This window comes from Muntiacus reevesi, unplaced genomic scaffold (genome assembly GCF_963930625.1).
Source record: "Muntiacus reevesi unplaced genomic scaffold, mMunRee1.1 SCAFFOLD_114, whole genome shotgun sequence".
Classification (NCBI taxonomy): Eukaryota; Metazoa; Chordata; class Mammalia; order Artiodactyla; family Cervidae; genus Muntiacus; species Muntiacus reevesi.
The window spans coordinates 319,796-336,452 of NW_027077827.1; positions in this window are offsets into that span (position 1 = coordinate 319,796).

Sequence of the window (16,657 nt, forward strand, 5' to 3'; positions counted from 1 at the left end):
TGCAGTGTGGAGAGAGGTCCTGCCAGAAACCTCCCCTACAAGTACCCTCAAATGAGGCCTAGGAACCATGGGAAAGGCGCTCAGGGATTGAACCTGGGGAGGTGCCTGGGCATGCCTGGACACACACCCCGCCGCCTGCCCCTTCGTGAGGCAGTACCCACGGAGTCCAGGAAGGTCAGGTCAAGGCTGGCCTGGGGCAGGGTCCGAGCTGGGACCTGCCACGGTCCTGTGGGGTCTCTGAGCAGAACCAGCACTGTGCCAATGGAAGACCTCGCCGGCAGCCTCCAAAGGCCGGTTTGCAAGCACTCTCGCCGGCTGGCCACCTCTCCCTCACCGAGGGAGGCCCGCGATTCCCGCAAGCCACGCACTCTACTCACAAGCCCAGGAGAAAAGCGCTTGGGTGGTCCCGTCTCAGGGCCTTGCCCCTGAGCCTGGGGGACAGCGAGTGGCTACACAAACCCAGGCCAAGGCACAACCACATGCACACGAGTCTTCCTGCCCCCTGAACTGTCAGAGAGCTCGGGTGAGCCAGAGTCTGTCAGGCAGCTCCTGGGCAAGACCAGCAGGAGCGCCTGTGTGTGAAGGGGCAGGGCTGGCCTAGGGGCAAAGTGGGCCACTTGCTCTTCCTGCTGCTCTCAGGCTGCTGGGCCGAAGAGGCCATGGACAACGACCCCCGTGCAGGCCTCTTCCCTCTGACCAGGCCGTCCGGGATCCAGTCCCTTGCACTGTGAAGAGAGCCCCTGCCAGAAACCTCCCCTCCAAGTAGGCCTCAAACGAGGCCTAGGAACCTGGGAAAAGGCGCTCAGGGAATGAGCCTGGGGAGGAGCCTGGGCATGTCTGGACACACTCCCCGCAGCATTCTCCTTCGTGGGGCAGTACCCCCGGAGGCCAGGAAGGTCTGGTCAAGGCTGGCCTGGGTCAGGGTCCAGGCTGGGACCTGCCCCTGGCCTTTGGGTCCTCTGAGTAGAACCAACACTCTGCAGCTGGAAGACCTCCCCGGCTGTCTCCAAAGGCCTGTTTGCAAGCACTCTCGCCGGCTGGCCACCTCGCATTCACTGAGGGAGGCCGGCGTATCCCGCAAGCCGCGCACTCTGCTCCCAAGCCTGGGAGAAAAGCACTTCTGAGTGTTCTTCTCTCAGGCCTTTGCCCCTGAGCCTGGGGGACAGCTAGGGGCTCCACACACCAAGACCAAGGCAGAACCACATGCCCACGTCTCTTCCGGCCCTCTGCACCGTCAGAGAGCTCAGGTGATCCAGAGTATGTCAGGCAGCTCATGGGAAAAACCCAGCAGCAGCCCCTGTGTGTGAAGGGGCAGGGCCAACCTTGGGGCACAGTGGCCACTTGCTCTTCCTGCTGCCCTGAGGCTGCTGGGCCAAAGAGGCCTTGGGGATCAAACCCCTTGCTGGCCTCTTCCCTCTGACCAGACCGTCCGGGCTCCAGTCCCCTGCAGTGTGGAGAGAGGCCCTGCCAGAAACCTCCCCTCCTAGTAGGACTCAAATGAGGTCTAGGAATCATGGGAAGGCGCTAATGGATTGAGACTGGGGAGAGGACTGGGCATGTCTGATCACACTCCCTGCCACCTGCCCCTTCGTGGGGCAGTACCCCCGGAGGACAGGAAGGTCTGGTCAAGGCTGGCCTGGGGCAGGGTCCTTGCTGGGACCTGCCCCTGGCCTGTTGGGGCTCTGAGCAGAACCAGCATTGTGCCGTTGGAGAACCTCACCCGCAGATTCCAAATGCCGGTTTGCAAGCACTCTCGCCACCTGGCCTCTTCTCCCTCACCGAGGGAGGTCCGTGTTTCCCGCAAGCCGCGCACTCTGCTTCCAAGCCAAGGAGAATAGCAGTTCGGGGTGTTCCTCTCTCGGGCGTTTGCCCCTGAGCCTGGGAGACAACTAGGGTATCCACACACCCAGGCCAATGCAGAACCACATGCACACGTCTCTTCCGGCCCTCTGCACCGTCAGAGAGCTCGAGTGAGGCGCAGTCTGTTAGGCAGCTCCTGGGCAAGCCCAGCAGCAGTGCCTGTGTGTGAAGGGGCAGGGCCGACCAAGGGGCACATTGGGCCACTTGCTCATCCTGCTGCCATGACGCTGCTGGGCCAAAGAGGCCTTGGGCATCGTCCCCCTTGCTGGCCTCTTTCCTCTGACCAAGCCCTCTGGGCTCCAGGCCCTTGCAGTGTGGAGATAGCCCATGCCAGAAACCTCCCCTCCAAGTAGGCCTCAAATGAGGCCTAGGCACCAGGGAAAAAACGCTAATGGAATGAGCCTGGGAAGGTGCCTGAGCATGACTGGACACACCTCCGCAGCCTGCTCCTTCGTGGGGCAGTACCCTCGGAGGCCAGGACGGTCTGGGCAAGGCTCTCCTGGGGCAGGGTCCATGCTGGAACCTGCGCGTGTCCTGTGGGGCCTCAGAGCAAATCCAGCACTCTGCCGCTAGAAGACCTCCCTGGCTGCCTCCAAAGGCCAGTTTGCAAGCACTCTCCCCGAGGGAGGCCCGCGATTCCCGCAAGCTGAGCACACTGCTCCCAAGCCCGGGAGAAAAGCGCTTCGGGGTGGTCCTCTCTCAGGGCCCTTGCCCCTGAGCCTGGGAGCCAGCTAGGGGCTCCACACTCCCAGGCCAAGGCAGAACCACATGCACACGTCTTTTCCTGCCCTTTGCACCGTCAGAGAGCTCGGGTGAGCCAGAGTCTGTCAGGCAGCTCCTGGGCAAGCCCAGAAGCAGCGCCTGTGTGTGATGTGGCAGGGCCGACCTAGGGGCACTGAAGGCCACTTGCTCACCCTGCTGCCCTGAAGCTGCTGGGACAAAGAGGCCTTGGGCATCGAACCCCTTGCTGGCCTCTTCCCTCTGACCAGGCCGTCCGGCTCCAGTCCCTTTCAGTGTGCAGAGAGGCCCTGCCAGAATCCGCCCCTCCAAGTAGGCCTCAAATGAGGCATAGGAACCATGGGCAAGCCGCTCAGGGAATGAGCCTGGGGAGGTCCCTGGGCATGTCTGGACACACTACCCGTCGCCTGCCCCTTCGTGAAGCAGTATCCCCGGAGGCCAGGAAGGTCTGGTCAAGGCTGGCCTGGGGCAGGGTCGGTGCTGGGATCTGCCCCTGGCCTGTGGGGCTTCTGAGCAGAACCAGCAGTGTGCCCCTGGAAGACCTCACTGGCAGCCTCCAAAGGCTGGTTTGCAAGCACTCTCGGTGGCTAGGCACCTCTCCCTCACCTAGGAACACCCGTGATTTACGCAAGCCACACACTTTGCTCCCAAGCCCAGGAGAAAAGCGCTTTGGTTGTCCATTCTAAGGGCCTTGCCCCTGAGCCTGGGGGACAGCTAGGGGCTCCAAACTCCCAGGCCAAGGCAGAGCCACATGCACACGAGTCTTCCTGCCCCCTGCATTTTCAGAGAGCTCAGGTGAGCCAGAGTCGGTTAGGCAGCACCTGGGCAAGCCCAGCAGCAGCGCCTGAGTGTGAAGGGGCAGGGGCGACCTAGGGGCACAGTGGGCCAAACCTCCCCTCCAAGTAGGCCTCAAATGAGGCCTAGGAATCATGGGAAAGGCGCTAAGTGAATGAGAATGGGGAGGCCCCTGGGCAAGTCTGGACACACTCCCTGCCACCTGCCCCTTCGTGGGGCAGTACCCAAGAGGCCAGGAAGGTCTGTTCAAGGCTGGCCTGGGGCAGGGTCCTTGCTGGGACCTGCCCCTGGCATGTGGGGCCTCTGAGCAGAACCAGCACTGTGCCGTTGGAAGACCTCACCAGCAGCCCCCAAAGGCCGGTTTGCAAGCACCTCCCAGGCTGGCCGCCTCTCCCTCACCGAGGGAAGCCCGCGTTTCCCACAAGCCGCGCACTCTGCTCCCAAGCCTGGGAGAAAAGTGCTTCGGGGTGTTCCTCTCTCAGTCCTTTGCCCCTGAGCCTGGGAGACAGCTAGGGGCTCCAAACTCCCAGGCCAAGGCAGAGCCACATGCACACGAGTCTTCCTGCCCCCTGCATTTTCAGAGAGCTCAGGTGAGCCAGAGTCGGTTAGGCAGCACCTGGGCAAGCCCAGCAGCAGCGCCTGAGTGTGAAGGGGCAGGGACGACCTAGGGGCACAGTGGGCCAAAGCTGCCCTCCAAGTAGGCCTCAAATGAGGCCTAGGAATCATGGGAAAGGCGCTAAGTGAATGAGAATGGGGAGGCCCCTGGGCAAGTCTGGACACACTCCCTGCCACCTGCCCCTTCGTGGGGCAGTACCCAAGAGGCCAGGAAGGTCTGTTCAAGGCTGGCCTGGGGCAGGGTCCTTGCTGGGACCTGCCCCTGGCATGTGGGGCCTCTGAGCAGAACCAGCACTGTGCCGTTGGAAGACCTCACCAGCAGCCCCCAAAGGCCGGTTTGCAAGCACCTCCCAGGCTGGCCGCCTCTCCCTCACCGAGGGAAGCCCGCGTTTCCCACAAGCCGCGCACTCTGCTCCCAAGCCTGGGAGAAAAGTGCTTCGGGGTGTTCCTCTCTCAGTCCTTTGCCCCTGAGCCTGGGAGACAGCTAGGGGCTCCACACACCCAGGCCAATGCGGAGCCACATGCACACGTATTATATTGCCCCCTGCTCCGTCAGAGAGCTTGCGTGAGCCAGAGTATGTCAGGCAGCTCCTGGGAAAGCCCAGCAGCAGCGCCTGTGTGTGATGGGGCAGGGCTGACCAAGGGGCACTGAAGGCCGCTTGCTCACCCTGCTGCCCTGAGACTGCTGGGAAAAATAGTTCTTGGGCATCGACCCCCTTGCTGGCCTTTTCCCTCTGACCAGGCTGTCCGTGCTCCAGACCCTTGCAGTGTGGAGAGAGGTCCTGCCAGAAACCTCCCCTACAAGTACCCTCAAATGAGGCCTAGGAACCATGGGAAAGGCGCTCAGGGATTGAACCTGGGGAGGTGCCTGGGCATGCCTGGACACACACCCCGCCGCCTGCCCCTTCGTGAGGTAGTACCCACGGAGTCCAGGAAGGTCAGGTCAAGGCTGGCCTGGGGCAGGGTCCGAGCTGGGACCTGCCACGGTCCTGTGGGGTCTCTGAGCAGAACCAGCACTGTGCCAATGGAAGACCTCGCCGGCAGCCTCCAAAGGCCGGTTTGCAAGCACTCTCGCCGGCTGGCCACCTCTCCCTCACCGAGGGAGGCCCGCGATTCCCGCAAGCCACGCACTCTACTCACAAGCCCAGGAGAAAAGCGCTTGGGTGGTCCCGTCTCAGGGCCTTGCCCCTGAGCCTGGGGGACAGCGAGTGGCTACACAAACCCAGGCCAAGGCACAACCACATGCACACGAGTCTTCCTGCCCCCTGAACTGTCAGAGAGCTCGGGTGAGCCAGAGTCTGTCAGGCAGCTCCTGGGCAAGACCAGCAGGAGCGCCTGTGTGTGAAGGGGCAGGGCTGGCCTAGGGGCAAAGTGGGCCACTTGCTCTTCCTGCTGCCCTCAGGCTGCTGGGCCGAAGAGGCCATGGACAACGACCCCCGTGCAGGCCTCTTCCCTCTGACCAGGCCGTCCGGGATCCAGTCCCTTGCACTGTGAAGAGAGCCCCTGCCAGAAACCTCCCCTCCAAGTAGGCCTCAAACGAGGCCTAGGAACCTGGGAAAAGGCGCTCAGGGAATGAGCCTGGGGAGGAGCCTGGGCATGTCTGGACACACTCCCCGCAGCATTCTCCTTCGTGGGGCAGTACCCCCGGAGGCCAGGAAGGTCTGGTCAAGGCTGGCCTGGGTCAGGGTCCAGGCTGGGACCTGCCCCTGGCCTTTGGGTCCTCTGAGTAGAACCAACACTCTGCAGCTGGAAGACCTCCCCGGCTGTCTCCAAAGGCCTGTTTGCAAGCACTCTCGCCGGCTGGCCACCTCGCATTCACTGAGGGAGGCCGGCGTATCCCGCAAGCCGCGCACTCTGCTCCCAAGCCTGGGAGAAAAGCACTTCTGAGTGTTCTTCTCTCAGGCCTTTGCCCCTGAGCCTGGGGGACAGCTAGGGGCTCCACACACCAAGACCAAGGCAGAACCACATGCCCACGTCTCTTCCGGCCCTCTGCACCGTCAGAGAGCTCAGGTGATCCAGAGTATGTCAGGCAGCTCATGGGAAAAACCCAGCAGCAGCCCCTGTGTGTGAAGGGGCAGGGCCAACCTTGGGGCACAGTGGCCACTTGCTCTTCCTGCTGCCCTGAGGCTGCTGGGCCAAAGAGGCCTTGGGGATCAAACCCCTTGCTGGCCTCTTCCCTCTGACCAGACCGTCCGGGCTCCAGTCCCCTGCAGTGTGGAGAGAGGCCCTGCCAGAAACCTCCCCTCCTAGTAGGACTCAAATGAGGTCTAGGAATCATGGGAAGGCGCTAATGGATTGAGACTGGGGAGAGGACTGGGCATGTCTGATCACACTCCCTGCCACCTGCCCCTTCGTGGGGCAGTACCCCCGGAGGACAGGAAGGTCTGGTCAAGGCTGGCCTGGGGCAGGGTCCTTGCTGGGACCTGCCCCTGGCCTGTTGGGGCTCTGAGCAGAACCAGCATTGTGCCGTTGGAGAACCTCACCCGCAGATTCCAAATGCCGGTTTGCAAGCACTCTCGCCACCTGGCCTCTTCTCCCTCACCGAGGGAGGTCCGTGTTTCCCGCAAGCCGCGCACTCTGCTTCCAAGCCAAGGAGAATAGCAGTTCGGGGTGTTCCTCTCTCGGGCGTTTGCCCCTGAGCCTGGGAGACAACTAGGGTATCCACACACCCAGGCCAATGCAGAACCACATGCACACGTCTCTTCCGGCCCTCTGCACCGTCAGAGAGCTCGAGTGAGGCGCAGTCTGTTAGGCAGCTCCTGGGCAAGCCCAGCAGCAGTGCCTGTGTGTGAAGGGGCAGGGCCGACCAAGGGGCACATTGGGCCACTTGCTCATCCTGCTGCCATGACGCTGCTGGGCCAAAGAGGCCTTGGGCATCGTCCCCCTTGCTGGCCTCTTTCCTCTGACCAAGCCCTCTGGGCTCCAGGCCCTTGCAGTGTGGAGATAGCCCATGCCAGAAACCTCCCCTCCAAGTAGGCCTCAAATGAGGCCTAGGCACCAGGGAAAAAACGCTAATGGAATGAGCCTGGGAAGGTGCCTGAGCATGACTGGACACACCTCCGCAGCCTGCTCCTTCGTGGGGCAGTACCCTCGGAGGCCAGGACGGTCTGGGCAAGGCTCTCCTGGGGCAGGGTCCATGCTGGAACCTGCGCGTGTCCTGTGGGGCCTCAGAGCAAATCCAGCACTCTGCCGCTAGAAGACCTCCCTGGCTGCCTCCAAAGGCCAGTTTGCAAGCACTCTCCCCGAGGGAGGCCCGCGATTCCCGCAAGCTGAGCACACTGCTCCCAAGCCCGGGAGAAAAGCGCTTCGGGGTGGTCCTCTCTCAGGGCCCTTGCCCCTGAGCCTGGGAGCCAGCTAGGGGCTCCACACTCCCAGGCCAAGGCAGAACCACATGCACACGTCTTTTCCTGCCCTTTGCACCGTCAGAGAGCTCGGGTGAGCCAGAGTCTGTCAGGCAGCTCCTGGGCAAGCCCAGAAGCAGCGCCTGTGTGTGATGTGGCAGGGCCGACCTAGGGGCACTGAAGGCCACTTGCTCACCCTGCTGCCCTGAAGCTGCTGGGACAAAGAGGCCTTGGGCATCGAACCCCTTGCTGGCCTCTTCCCTCTGACCAGGCCGTCCGGCTCCAGTCCCTTTCAGTGTCCAGAGAGGCCCTGCCAGAATCCGCCCCTCCAAGTAGGCCTCAAATGAGGCATAGGAACCATGGGCAAGCCGCTCAGGGAATGAGCCTGGGGAGGTCCCTGGGCATGTCTGGACACACTACCCGTCGCCTGCCCCTTCGTGAAGCAGTATCCCCGGAGGCCAGGAAGGTCTGGTCAAGGCTGGCCTGGGGCAGGGTCGGTGCTGGGATCTGCCCCTGGCCTGTGGGGCTTCTGAGCAGAACCAGCAGTGTGCCCCTGGAAGACCTCACTGGCAGCCTCCAAAGGCTGGTTTGCAAGCACTCTCGGTGGCTAGGCACCTCTCCCTCACCTAGGAACACCCGTGATTTACGCAAGCCACACACTTTGCTCCCAAGCCCAGGAGAAAAGCGCTTTGGTTGTCCATTCTAAGGGCCTTGCCCCTGAGCCTGGGGGACAGCTAGGGGCTCCAAACTCCCAGGCCAAGGCAGAGCCACATGCACACGAGTCTTCCTGCCCCCTGCATTTTCAGAGAGCTCAGGTGAGCCAGAGTCGGTTAGGCAGCACCTGGGCAAGCCCAGCAGCAGCGCCTGAGTGTGAAGGGGCAGGGGCGACCTAGGGGCACAGTGGGCCAAAGCTGCCCTCCAAGTAGGCCTCAAATGAGGCCTAGGAATCATGGGAAAGGCGCTAAGTGAATGAGAATGGGGAGGCCCCTGGGCAAGTCTGGACACACTCCCTGCCACCTGCCCCTTCGTGGGGCAGTACCCAAGAGGCCAGGAAGGTCTGTTCAAGGCTGGCCTGGGGCAGGGTCCTTGCTGGGACCTGCCCCTGGCATGTGGGGCCTCTGAGCAGAACCAGCACTGTGCCGTTGGAAGACCTCACCAGCAGCCCCCAAAGGCCGGTTTGCAAGCACCTCCCAGGCTGGCCGCCTCTCCCTCACCGAGGGAAGCCCGCGTTTCCCACAAGCCGCGCACTCTGCTCCCAAGCCTGGGAGAAAAGTGCTTCGGGGTGTTCCTCTCTCAGTCCTTTGCCCCTGAGCCTGGGAGACAGCTAGGGGCTCCACACACCCAGGCCAATGCGGAGCCACATGCACACGTATTATATTGCCCCCTGCTCCGTCAGAGAGCTTGCGTGAGCCAGAGTATGTCAGGCAGCTCCTGGGAAAGCCCAGCAGCAGCGCCTGTGTGTGATGGGGCAGGGCTGACCAAGGGGCACTGAAGGCCGCTTGCTCACCCTGCTGCCCTGAGACTGCTGGGAAAAATAGTTCTTGGGCATCGACCCCCTTGCTGGCCTTTTCCCTCTGACCAGGCTGTCCGTGCTCCAGACCCTTGCAGTGTGGAGAGAGGTCCTGCCAGAAACCTCCCCTACAAGTACCCTCAAATGAGGCCTAGGAACCATGGGAAAGGCGCTCAGGGATTGAACCTGGGGAGGTGCCTGGGCATGCCTGGACACACACCCCGCCGCCTGCCCCTTCGTGAGGCAGTACCCACGGAGTCCAGGAAGGTCAGGTCAAGGCTGGCCTGGGGCAGGGTCCGAGCTGGGACCTGCCACGGTCCTGTGGGGTCTCTGAGCAGAACCAGCACTGTGCCAATGGAAGACCTCGCCGGCAGCCTCCAAAGGCCGGTTTGCAAGCACTCTCGCCGGCTGGCCACCTCTCCCTCACCGAGGGAGGCCCGCGATTCCCGCAAGCCACGCACTCTACTCACAAGCCCAGGAGAAAAGCGCTTGGGTGGTCCCGTCTCAGGGCCTTGCCCCTGAGCCTGGGGGACAGCGAGTGGCTACACAAACCCAGGCCAAGGCACAACCACATGCACACGAGTCTTCCTGCCCCCTGAACTGTCAGAGAGCTCGGGTGAGCCAGAGTCTGTCAGGCAGCTCCTGGGCAAGACCAGCAGGAGCGCCTGTGTGTGAAGGGGCAGGGCTGGCCTAGGGGCAAAGTGGGCCACTTGCTCTTCCTGCTGCTCTCAGGCTGCTGGGCCGAAGAGGCCATGGACAACGACCCCCGTGCAGGCCTCTTCCCTCTGACCAGGCCGTCCGGGATCCAGTCCCTTGCACTGTGAAGAGAGCCCCTGCCAGAAACCTCCCCTCCAAGTAGGCCTCAAACGAGGCCTAGGAACCTGGGAAAAGGCGCTCAGGGAATGAGCCTGGGGAGGAGCCTGGGCATGTCTGGACACACTCCCCGCAGCATTCTCCTTCGTGGGGCAGTACCCCCGGAGGCCAGGAAGGTCTGGTCAAGGCTGGCCTGGGTCAGGGTCCAGGCTGGGACCTGCCCCTGGCCTTTGGGTCCTCTGAGTAGAACCAACACTCTGCAGCTGGAAGACCTCCCCGGCTGTCTCCAAAGGCCTGTTTGCAAGCACTCTCGCCGGCTGGCCACCTCGCATTCACTGAGGGAGGCCGGCGTATCCCGCAAGCCGCGCACTCTGCTCCCAAGCCTGGGAGAAAAGCACTTCTGAGTGTTCTTCTCTCAGGCCTTTGCCCCTGAGCCTGGGGGACAGCTAGGGGCTCCACACACCAAGACCAAGGCAGAACCACATGCCCACGTCTCTTCCGGCCCTCTGCACCGTCAGAGAGCTCAGGTGATCCAGAGTATGTCAGGCAGCTCATGGGAAAAACCCAGCAGCAGCCCCTGTGTGTGAAGGGGCAGGGCCAACCTTGGGGCACAGTGGCCACTTGCTCTTCCTGCTGCCCTGAGGCTGCTGGGCCAAAGAGGCCTTGGGGATCAAACCCCTTGCTGGCCTCTTCCCTCTGACCAGACCGTCCGGGCTCCAGTCCCCTGCAGTGTGGAGAGAGGCCCTGCCAGAAACCTCCCCTCCTAGTAGGACTCAAATGAGGTCTAGGAATCATGGGAAGGCGCTAATGGATTGAGACTGGGGAGAGGACTGGGCATGTCTGATCACACTCCCTGCCACCTGCCCCTTCGTGGGGCAGTACCCCCGGAGGACAGGAAGGTCTGGTCAAGGCTGGCCTGGGGCAGGGTCCTTGCTGGGACCTGCCCCTGGCCTGTTGGGGCTCTGAGCAGAACCAGCATTGTGCCGTTGGAGAACCTCACCCGCAGATTCCAAATGCCGGTTTGCAAGCACTCTCGCCACCTGGCCTCTTCTCCCTCACCGAGGGAGGTCCGTGTTTCCCGCAAGCCGCGCACTCTGCTTCCAAGCCAAGGAGAATAGCAGTTCGGGGTGTTCCTCTCTCGGGCGTTTGCCCCTGAGCCTGGGAGACAACTAGGGTATCCACACACCCAGGCCAATGCAGAACCACATGCACACGTCTCTTCCGGCCCTCTGCACCGTCAGAGAGCTCGAGTGAGGCGCAGTCTGTTAGGCAGCTCCTGGGCAAGCCCAGCAGCAGTGCCTGTGTGTGAAGGGGCAGGGCCGACCAAGGGGCACATTGGGCCACTTGCTCATCCTGCTGCCATGACGCTGCTGGGCCAAAGAGGCCTTGGGCATCGTCCCCCTTGCTGGCCTCTTTCCTCTGACCAAGCCCTCTGGGCTCCAGGCCCTTGCAGTGTGGAGATAGCCCATGCCAGAAACCTCCCCTCCAAGTAGGCCTCAAATGAGGCCTAGGCACCAGGGAAAAAACGCTAATGGAATGAGCCTGGGAAGGTGCCTGAGCATGACTGGACACACCTCCGCAGCCTGCTCCTTCGTGGGGCAGTACCCTCGGAGGCCAGGACGGTCTGGGCAAGGCTCTCCTGGGGCAGGGTCCATGCTGGAACCTGCGCGTGTCCTGTGGGGCCTCAGAGCAAATCCAGCACTCTGCCGCTAGAAGACCTCCCTGGCTGCCTCCAAAGGCCAGTTTGCAAGCACTCTCCCCGAGGGAGGCCCGCGATTCCCGCAAGCTGAGCACACTGCTCCCAAGCCCGGGAGAAAAGCGCTTCGGGGTGGTCCTCTCTCAGGGCCCTTGCCCCTGAGCCTGGGAGCCAGCTAGGGGCTCCACACTCCCAGGCCAAGGCAGAACCACATGCACACGTCTTTTCCTGCCCTTTGCACCGTCAGAGAGCTCGGGTGAGCCAGAGTCTGTCAGGCAGCTCCTGGGCAAGCCCAGAAGCAGCGCCTGTGTGTGATGTGGCAGGGCCGACCTAGGGGCACTGAAGGCCACTTGCTCACCCTGCTGCCCTGAAGCTGCTGGGACAAAGAGGCCTTGGGCATCGAACCCCTTGCTGGCCTCTTCCCTCTGACCAGGCCGTCCGGCTCCAGTCCCTTTCAGTGTGCAGAGAGGCCCTGCCAGAATCCGCCCCTCCAAGTAGGCCTCAAATGAGGCATAGGAACCATGGGCAAGCCGCTCAGGGAATGAGCCTGGGGAGGTCCCTGGGCATGTCTGGACACACTACCCGTCGCCTGCCCCTTCGTGAAGCAGTATCCCCGGAGGCCAGGAAGGTCTGGTCAAGGCTGGCCTGGGGCAGGGTCGGTGCTGGGATCTGCCCCTGGCCTGTGGGGCTTCTGAGCAGAACCAGCAGTGTGCCCCTGGAAGACCTCACTGGCAGCCTCCAAAGGCTGGTTTGCAAGCACTCTCGGTGGCTAGGCACCTCTCCCTCACCTAGGAACACCCGTGATTTACGCAAGCCACACACTTTGCTCCCAAGCCCAGGAGAAAAGCGCTTTGGTTGTCCATTCTAAGGGCCTTGCCCCTGAGCCTGGGGGACAGCTAGGGGCTCCAAACTCCCAGGCCAAGGCAGAGCCACATGCACACGAGTCTTCCTGCCCCCTGCATTTTCAGAGAGCTCAGGTGAGCCAGAGTCGGTTAGGCAGCACCTGGGCAAGCCCAGCAGCAGCGCCTGAGTGTGAAGGGGCAGGGGCGACCTAGGGGCACAGTGGGCCAAACCTCCCCTCCAAGTAGGCCTCAAATGAGGCCTAGGAATCATGGGAAAGGCGCTAAGTGAATGAGAATGGGGAGGCCCCTGGGCAAGTCTGGACACACTCCCTGCCACCTGCCCCTTCGTGGGGCAGTACCCAAGAGGCCAGGAAGGTCTGTTCAAGGCTGGCCTGGGGCAGGGTCCTTGCTGGGACCTGCCCCTGGCATGTGGGGCCTCTGAGCAGAACCAGCACTGTGCCGTTGGAAGACCTCACCAGCAGCCCCCAAAGGCCGGTTTGCAAGCACCTCCCAGGCTGGCCGCCTCTCCCTCACCGAGGGAAGCCCGCGTTTCCCACAAGCCGCGCACTCTGCTCCCAAGCCTGGGAGAAAAGTGCTTCGGGGTGTTCCTCTCTCAGTCCTTTGCCCCTGAGCCTGGGAGACAGCTAGGGGCTCCAAACTCCCAGGCCAAGGCAGAGCCACATGCACACGAGTCTTCCTGCCCCCTGCATTTTCAGAGAGCTCAGGTGAGCCAGAGTCGGTTAGGCAGCACCTGGGCAAGCCCAGCAGCAGCGCCTGAGTGTGAAGGGGCAGGGACGACCTAGGGGCACAGTGGGCCAAAGCTGCCCTCCAAGTAGGCCTCAAATGAGGCCTAGGAATCATGGGAAAGGCGCTAAGTGAATGAGAATGGGGAGGCCCCTGGGCAAGTCTGGACACACTCCCTGCCACCTGCCCCTTCGTGGGGCAGTACCCAAGAGGCCAGGAAGGTCTGTTCAAGGCTGGCCTGGGGCAGGGTCCTTGCTGGGACCTGCCCCTGGCATGTGGGGCCTCTGAGCAGAACCAGCACTGTGCCGTTGGAAGACCTCACCAGCAGCCCCCAAAGGCCGGTTTGCAAGCACCTCCCAGGCTGGCCGCCTCTCCCTCACCGAGGGAAGCCCGCGTTTCCCACAAGCCGCGCACTCTGCTCCCAAGCCTGGGAGAAAAGTGCTTCGGGGTGTTCCTCTCTCAGTCCTTTGCCCCTGAGCCTGGGAGACAGCTAGGGGCTCCACACACCCAGGCCAATGCGGAGCCACATGCACACGTATTATATTGCCCCCTGCTCCGTCAGAGAGCTTGCGTGAGCCAGAGTATGTCAGGCAGCTCCTGGGAAAGCCCAGCAGCAGCGCCTGTGTGTGATGGGGCAGGGCTGACCAAGGGGCACTGAAGGCCGCTTGCTCACCCTGCTGCCCTGAGACTGCTGGGAAAAATAGTTCTTGGGCATCGACCCCCTTGCTGGCCTTTTCCCTCTGACCAGGCTGTCCGTGCTCCAGACCCTTGCAGTGTGGAGAGAGGTCCTGCCAGAAACCTCCCCTACAAGTACCCTCAAATGAGGCCTAGGAACCATGGGAAAGGCGCTCAGGGATTGAACCTGGGGAGGTGCCTGGGCATGCCTGGACACACACCCCGCCGCCTGCCCCTTCGTGAGGTAGTACCCACGGAGTCCAGGAAGGTCAGGTCAAGGCTGGCCTGGGGCAGGGTCCGAGCTGGGACCTGCCACGGTCCTGTGGGGTCTCTGAGCAGAACCAGCACTGTGCCAATGGAAGACCTCGCCGGCAGCCTCCAAAGGCCGGTTTGCAAGCACTCTCGCCGGCTGGCCACCTCTCCCTCACCGAGGGAGGCCCGCGATTCCCGCAAGCCACGCACTCTACTCACAAGCCCAGGAGAAAAGCGCTTGGGTGGTCCCGTCTCAGGGCCTTGCCCCTGAGCCTGGGGGACAGCGAGTGGCTACACAAACCCAGGCCAAGGCACAACCACATGCACACGAGTCTTCCTGCCCCCTGAACTGTCAGAGAGCTCGGGTGAGCCAGAGTCTGTCAGGCAGCTCCTGGGCAAGACCAGCAGGAGCGCCTGTGTGTGAAGGGGCAGGGCTGGCCTAGGGGCAAAGTGGGCCACTTGCTCTTCCTGCTGCCCTCAGGCTGCTGGGCCGAAGAGGCCATGGACAACGACCCCCGTGCAGGCCTCTTCCCTCTGACCAGGCCGTCCGGGATCCAGTCCCTTGCACTGTGAAGAGAGCCCCTGCCAGAAACCTCCCCTCCAAGTAGGCCTCAAACGAGGCCTAGGAACCTGGGAAAAGGCGCTCAGGGAATGAGCCTGGGGAGGAGCCTGGGCATGTCTGGACACACTCCCCGCAGCATTCTCCTTCGTGGGGCAGTACCCCCGGAGGCCAGGAAGGTCTGGTCAAGGCTGGCCTGGGTCAGGGTCCAGGCTGGGACCTGCCCCTGGCCTTTGGGTCCTCTGAGTAGAACCAACACTCTGCAGCTGGAAGACCTCCCCGGCTGTCTCCAAAGGCCTGTTTGCAAGCACTCTCGCCGGCTGGCCACCTCGCATTCACTGAGGGAGGCCGGCGTATCCCGCAAGCCGCGCACTCTGCTCCCAAGCCTGGGAGAAAAGCACTTCTGAGTGTTCTTCTCTCAGGCCTTTGCCCCTGAGCCTGGGGGACAGCTAGGGGCTCCACACACCAAGACCAAGGCAGAACCACATGCCCACGTCTCTTCCGGCCCTCTGCACCGTCAGAGAGCTCAGGTGATCCAGAGTATGTCAGGCAGCTCATGGGAAAAACCCAGCAGCAGCCCCTGTGTGTGAAGGGGCAGGGCCAACCTTGGGGCACAGTGGCCACTTGCTCTTCCTGCTGCCCTGAGGCTGCTGGGCCAAAGAGGCCTTGGGGATCAAACCCCTTGCTGGCCTCTTCCCTCTGACCAGACCGTCCGGGCTCCAGTCCCCTGCAGTGTGGAGAGAGGCCCTGCCAGAAACCTCCCCTCCTAGTAGGACTCAAATGAGGTCTAGGAATCATGGGAAGGCGCTAATGGATTGAGACTGGGGAGAGGACTGGGCATGTCTGATCACACTCCCTGCCACCTGCCCCTTCGTGGGGCAGTACCCCCGGAGGACAGGAAGGTCTGGTCAAGGCTGGCCTGGGGCAGGGTCCTTGCTGGGACCTGCCCCTGGCCTGTTGGGGCTCTGAGCAGAACCAGCATTGTGCCGTTGGAGAACCTCACCCGCAGATTCCAAATGCCGGTTTGCAAGCACTCTCGCCACCTGGCCTCTTCTCCCTCACCGAGGGAGGTCCGTGTTTCCCGCAAGCCGCGCACTCTGCTTCCAAGCCAAGGAGAATAGCAGTTCGGGGTGTTCCTCTCTCGGGCGTTTGCCCCTGAGCCTGGGAGACAACTAGGGTATCCACACACCCAGGCCAATGCAGAACCACATGCACACGTCTCTTCCGGCCCTCTGCACCGTCAGAGAGCTCGAGTGAGGCGCAGTCTGTTAGGCAGCTCCTGGGCAAGCCCAGCAGCAGTGCCTGTGTGTGAAGGGGCAGGGCCGACCAAGGGGCACATTGGGCCACTTGCTCATCCTGCTGCCATGACGCTGCTGGGCCAAAGAGGCCTTGGGCATCGTCCCCCTTGCTGGCCTCTTTCCTCTGACCAAGCCCTCTGGGCTCCAGGCCCTTGCAGTGTGGAGATAGCCCATGCCAGAAACCTCCCCTCCAAGTAGGCCTCAAATGAGGCCTAGGCACCAGGGAAAAAACGCTAATGGAATGAGCCTGGGAAGGTGCCTGAGCATGACTGGACACACCTCCGCAGCCTGCTCCTTCGTGGGGCAGTACCCTCGGAGGCCAGGACGGTCTGGGCAAGGCTCTCCTGGGGCAGGGTCCATGCTGGAACCTGCGCGTGTCCTGTGGGGCCTCAGAGCAAATCCAGCACTCTGCCGCTAGAAGACCTCCCTGGCTGCCTCCAAAGGCCAGTTTGCAAGCACTCTCCCCGAGGGAGGCCCGCGATTCCCGCAAGCTGAGCACACTGCTCCCAAGCCCGGGAGAAAAGCGCTTCGGGGTGGTCCTCTCTCAGGGCCCTTGCCCCTGAGCCTGGGAGCCAGCTAGGGGCTCCACACTCCCAGGCCAAGGCAGAACCACATGCACACGTCTTTTCCTGCCCTTTGCACCGTCAGAGAGCTCGGGTGAGCCAGAGTCTGTCAGGCAGCTCCTGGGCAAGCCCAGAAGCAGCGCCTGTGTGTGATGTGGCAGGGCCGACCTAGGGGCACTGAAGGCCACTTGCTCACCCTGCTGCCCTGAAGCTGCTGGGACAAAGAGGCCTTGGGCATCGAACCCCTTGCTGGCCTCTTCCCTCTGACCAGGCCGTCCGGCTCCAGTCCCTTTCAGTGTGCAGAGAGGCCCTGCCAGAATCCGCCCCTCCAAGTAGGCCTCAAATGAGGCATAGGA